The sequence below is a fragment of the Arachis hypogaea genome, chromosome 10 (genome assembly GCF_003086295.3).
Source record: "Arachis hypogaea cultivar Tifrunner chromosome 10, arahy.Tifrunner.gnm2.J5K5, whole genome shotgun sequence".
Taxonomy (NCBI): Eukaryota; Viridiplantae; Streptophyta; class Magnoliopsida; order Fabales; family Fabaceae; genus Arachis; species Arachis hypogaea.
The window spans coordinates 68,043,415-68,049,367 of NC_092045.1; the positions used below are offsets into that span (position 1 = coordinate 68,043,415).

The 5,953-nt window shown below is 39.4% G+C and overlaps 2 non-coding genes across 2 annotated transcripts; both read right to left on the bottom strand.

Moving 5' to 3' along the window:
* Positions 1 to 369: 369 nt before the first annotated feature.
* LOC112719525 (small nucleolar RNA R71) lies at positions 370 to 473 on the bottom strand. The gene has a single exon (XR_003161824.1). It is a non-coding gene; the product is annotated as a small nucleolar RNA R71 (small nucleolar RNA).
* A 4,113-nt stretch (positions 474 to 4,586) lies between these two features.
* On the bottom strand, positions 4,587 to 4,694 carry LOC112719033 (small nucleolar RNA R71). The gene has a single exon (XR_003161353.1). It is a non-coding gene; the product is annotated as a small nucleolar RNA R71 (small nucleolar RNA).
* Positions 4,695 to 5,953: the final 1,259 nt, after the last annotated feature.

A 5,953-nucleotide genomic window follows, 5' to 3' on the forward strand; every position in this document is an offset into this window, starting at 1 on the left:
AGAAGAGTGCTAGGCTCTTATATCAATCCCAATCATAGGAATTGTGGAAGCGACATCTTGAAACCTACCATATATGCCAACAATTTTGAGATCAAACCAGAGCTAATCACTCTTGTACAAAAAAACTGTTCATTTGGAGAAAATTCTCATGAAGATCCAAACCAACATCTAACCACATTCTTGAGAATTTGTGACATAGTGAAGGCTAATGGTGTTCACCCTAACACCTATAAATTGCTTTTGTTTCCCTTTTCTCTCAGGGACAAAGAATCAAAGTGGCTAGAATCCTTTCCAAAGGAGAGTTTTAGAACTTGGGAAGGTGTGGTGAATAAGTTCTTGGCAATATTATACCCTCTCCAAAGAGTTAATAGGTTGAGGGCTGAGGTACAAACATTTAGACAACAAGATGGTGAAACTCTCTTTGAAGCATGGGAGAGATACAAGGAATTGACAAGAAGGTGCCCTCTGGACATGTTCAATGAATGGGTACAGCTACATATTTTCTATGAAGGATTGTCACAAGAATCAAAGAAGGCCTTAGATCACTCTTCAGGAGGCTCTCTTAATAAGAGAAAGATAATTGATGAGGCTATAGACATCATAGAAATTGTGGCCAACAATGAATACTTCTATGCCTCTGATAGAAATCCGAATAGAGGAGTGATAGAAATGAATTACATGGAGGAATGCGAGGCCATTGATGAGCGGATAATTTGTATACTTTTTGGCATTGTTTTTAGTATGTTTTTGATATGATATAGTTAGTTTTTGGTATATTTTTATTAGTTTTTAGTTAAAATTCACTTTTCTGGACTTTACTATGAGTTTGTGTGTTTTTCTGTGATTTCAGGTATTTTCTGGCTGAAATTGAGGGACCTGAGCAAAAATCTGATTCTGAGACCAAAAAGGACTGCAGATGCTGTTGGATTCTGACCTCCCTGCACTCGAAGTGGATTTTCTGGAGCTACAGAAGCCCAATTGGCGCGCTCTCAACGGCTTTGGAAAGTAGACATCCTGGGCTTTCCAGCAATATATGATAGTCCATACTTTGCCCAAGATTTGATGGCCCAAACCGGCGTTCAAAGTCACCTCAGGAAATCCCAGCGTTAAACGCTGGAACTGGCACCCAAATGGGAGTTAAACGCCCAAACTGGCACTAAAGCTGGCGTTTAACTCCAAGAAGAGTCTCTGCACGAAATTTGCTTCATTGCTCAGCCCAAGCACACACCAAGTGGGCCCGGAAGTGGATTTTTATGTCATTTACTCATTTCTGTACACCTTAGGTTACTAGTTTTCTATAAGTAGGACCTTTGACTATTGTATTAGAAGTCTTTGGATCTTTATATCTTTTGATCACTTTAGATCTTAGATCATTGGGAGGCTGGCCATTCGGCCATGCCTAGACCTTATGCTTATGTATTTTCAACGGTGGAGCTTCTACACACCATAGATTAAGGTGTGGAGCTCTGCTGTACCTCGAGTATTAATGCAATTACTATTGTTCTTCCATTCAATTCCGCTTGTTCTTTATCCAAGATATCACTTGTTCTTCAACTTGATGAAGGTGATGATTGACGCCCATCACCATTCTCACTCATGAACAAAGTGACTGACAACCACTCTTGTTCTACTAGCATTCGAGGCTCTAGTGAATATCTCTTGGATTCCTGATTGCACGATGCATGGTTGATCGCCTGACAACCGAGTGCTCGCCTGACAAACGAGCCAACCATTCCGTGAGATCAGAGTCTTCGTGGTATAGGCAAGAACTGATGGCGGCATTCAAGAGAATCCGGAAGGTCTAACCTTGTCTGTGGTATTCTGAGTAGGATTCAATGACTGAATGACTGTGACGTGCTTCAAACCTGTAACTTACTGGGCGTTAGTGACAGACGCAAAAGAATCACTGGATTCTATTCCAGTAGGGGAGGGAACCACACCGGTGATTGGCAGCACTGTGACAAAGTGTGTGCATTAGCTTTCACTGCGAGGATGGGAGGTAGCTGCTGACAACAGTGAGACCCTACACGAGCTTGCCATGGAAAGGAGTAAGAAGAATTGGATGAAGACTGTAGGAAAGCAGAGAGACGGAAGGGAAGGCATCTTCATACGCTTATCTGAAGTTCCTACCAATGAATTACATAAGTATCACTATCTTTATCTTTTATGTTATTTTCGTTCATCACCATATACATTTTAGTTTGCCTGACTAAGATTTACAAGATGACCATAGCTTGCTTCAATACTAACAATCTCCGTGGGATCGACCCTTACTCGCGTAAGGTTTATTACTTGGACGACCCAGTGCACTTGCTGGTTAGTTGTGCGAAGTTGTGTAATGCCATGGTATTGAGCTACCAAGTTTTTGGGGTTCATGACCGGGGATTATGAGAGTTGTGAAAAAGTATAGTTCACAATTTCGCGCACCAAGTTTTTGGCGCCGTTGCCGGGGATTGTTCAAGTTTTGAGCAAGCTTTTGGTAACATCAGTGCCAAGATCCGGCAACAACATCAAGTTTTTGGTGTTATTGCCCGGGATTGTTTAGGCTGGACAACTGACGGTTCATCTTGTTGCTTAGATTAGGTATTTTTCTTCAGAGTTCTTAAGAATGAATTCTAGTGTTTCAAGGTGATGTTTTTATCATCACCAAAGCTGATTGATCTTCATCAATTTAGCTCTTGAATGCAATGTCCTGCTGAAGCTTGGCCGGCCATGTCTAATTTCTTTAGACTAAAGCTTTAGACTAACATTGCATGATTCCTGGAATTCTCATTAAGAATTTTGATACCTTTATTTTCTTTTTCTACATAATTTTCGAAAAATTCAAAAAAAAAAAATTTATAAAATCATAAAATCCAAAAATATTTCTTTTTTGAGTCTAGAGTCTCATCTTAAGTTTAGTGTCAATTGCATGTTTCTGTTCTTATTGCATTCATGCATGTGTCCTCATTGATCTTCAAGTTGTTCTTGATGATTTCCTTGTTCTGATCTTTGAATTCTATTGACTTGAGTGTTTTGTGTGTCTCATATGCATTTTCGTTTTGTTAGTGTCAGTAGTATACAAACTGCTAAGTTTGGTGTCTTGCATGCATTGTCATTTGATTCTTGTTGCATTTTGGTTTGTCCTTATTATTAAAAATCCAAAAATATTTTTAATTTGTGTCTTTTCAAGTCAATAATACAGAGAATTGAAGATTCAGAACATACAGCAGAGGAATTGCACAGAAAAAGCTGGGCGTTCAAAACGCCCAGTGAAGAAGGACAGACTGGCGTTTAAACGCCAGCCAGGGTACCTGGTTGGGCGTTTAACGCCCAAAAGGGTAGCATTTTGGGCGTTAAACGCCAGAATGGATACCATTCTGGGCGTTTAACGCCAGGATGGCTAGGGGAGGAAGATTTTGTTTTCAAATCAGATTTTTTTCTAAGTTTTCAAAATCTTTTCAAAATCAAATCTTTTTCAAATCAATTTTCAATCAAATCTTTTTCAAAATCAATTTCTTTCCTTTTTCAAAAATACTTATTAACAATTAATGATTTGATTGAACATTTTTTGCCTTTTCTGTTGAGGAAGGTTTTATGTTTGATTCATATCTTTTCTTGTTAGGCAAGTCATTAATTTTTAAAATCATATCTTTTCAAATTGTTTTCAAATCATATCTTTTAAAATTGTTTTCAAATCATATCTTCTTAACCACATCTTTTTCAAAATAAGCTTTCAATCAAATCTTTTTGATTTCTAATTTCAAAATCTTTTTCAAAAATCACTTGATTTCTTTTCCATTTTCATTTTCGAAAATTAAGTGATGTTTTTCAAAAATGTTTTCAAATTTCCCACTTAATTTTCGAAAATCACTTCCCTCCTTCTCACATCCTTCAATTTATGGACTAACACTATCCCTTAAGGCAAAATTCGAACTCTATCTTCTTTGTTAAGTTCGAATTTTCCAATTCTGTCTTCTACTCTTCTTTTCCTCTGACACCTAAAGGAATCTCTATACTGTGACATAGAGGATTCCATATTTTCTTGTTTCCTTCTCTATCTTATGAGCAGGAGCAAGGACAAAGGCATTCTTGTTGAGGCTGATCCTGAACCTGAAAGGACCTTGAAGAGAAAGCTAAGAGAAGCCAAAGCACAACTCTCTTTAGAGCACCTGACCGAATTCTTCAAGGAAGAAGAACACATGGCAGCCGAAAACAACAACAATACCAACAATGCAAGGAAGGTGCTGGGTGACTTTACTGCACCTACTCTCGATTTCTATGGGAGAAGCATCTCTATCCCTGCCATTGGAGCAAACAACTTTGAGCTTAAGCCTCAATTAGTTTCTCTAATGCAACAGAATTGCAAGTTCCATGGACTTCCAATGGAAGATCCTCATCAGTTTTTAGCTGAGTTCTTGCAAATCTGTGACACAGTCAAGACTAATGGGGTTGACCCTGAGGTCTACAGACTGATGCTATTCCCTTTTGCTGTAAGAGACAAAGCTAGGACATGGTTGGACTCTCAACCTAAAGAAAGCCTGGACTCTTGGGAAAAGCTAGTCAATGCCTTCTTGGCAAAGTTCTTTCCACCTCAAAAATTGAGTAAGCTTAGAGTGGAAGTCCAAACCTTCAAACAAAAGGAAGGAGAATCCCTCTATGAAGCTTGGGAAAGATACAAACAATTGATCAGAAAGTGTCCCACTGATATGCTTTCTGAATGGAGCATCATAGGTATTTTCTATGATGGTCTCTCTGAACTGTCCAAGATGTCTTTGGATAGCTTTTCTGGAGGATCTCTTCATTTGAAAAAGACGCCTACTGAAGCTCAAGAACTGATTGAAATGGTTGCAAATAACCAATTCATGTACACTTCTGAAAGGAATCCTGTGAACAATGGGACTAGTCAGAAGAAAGGAGTTCTTGAGATTGACACTCTGAATACCATTTTGGCTCAGAATAAAATATTGACTCAACAAGTCAATATGATTTCTCAAAGTCTGTCTGGAATGCAAAATGCACCAAGCAGTACTAAGGAAGCTTCATCTGAAGAAGAAGCTTATGATCCTGAGAACCCTTCAATAGAAGAGGTGAATTACATGGGAGAACCCTATGGAAACACCTACAATCCTTCATGGAGGAATCATCCAGATCTTTCATGGAAGGATCAACAGAGACCTCAACAAGGTTTCAACAATAATAATGGTGGAAGGAACAGGTTTAGCAATAGCAAGCCTTTTCCATCATCTTCTCAGCAACAGACAGAGAGTTCCAAGCAGAATAATTCTGACTTGGCAACCATGGTCTCTGATCTAATCAAAACCACTCAAAGTTTCATGACTGAAACTAGATCTTCCATTAGAAATCTGGAAGGACAAGTGGATCAGCTGAGCAAGAAAATTACTAAACTTCCTCCAAGCACTCTCCCAAGCAATACTGAAGAAAATCCAAAAGGAGAGTGCAAGGCCATCAATATGGCCGAATTCTGGGAGGAAGAAGAGGCAGTGAACGCCACTGAGGAAGACCTCACTGGACGTCCACTGACCTCCAATGAGTTCCCCAATGAGGAACCTTGGGAATCTGAGGCTCAAACTGAGACCATAGAGATTCCATTGGACTTACTTCTGCCATTCATGAGCTCTGATGAGTATTCTTCCTCTGAAGAGGATGAGTATGTCACTGAGGAGCAAGCTGCCAAATACCTTGGAGCAATCATGAAGCTAAATGACAAGTTATTTGGAAATGAGACTTGGGAGGATGAACCCCCTTTGCTCACCAAAGAACTGGATGACTTGTCTAAACAGAAACTGCCTCAAAAGAGGCAGGATCCTGGGAAGTTTTCCATACCTTGTACCATAGGCACCATGACCTTCAAAAAGGCCTTGTGTGACTTAGGGTCAAGTGTAAACCTCATGCCCCTCTCTGTAATGGAGAAGCTAGGGATCTTTGAGGTACAAGCTGCAAGAATCTCACT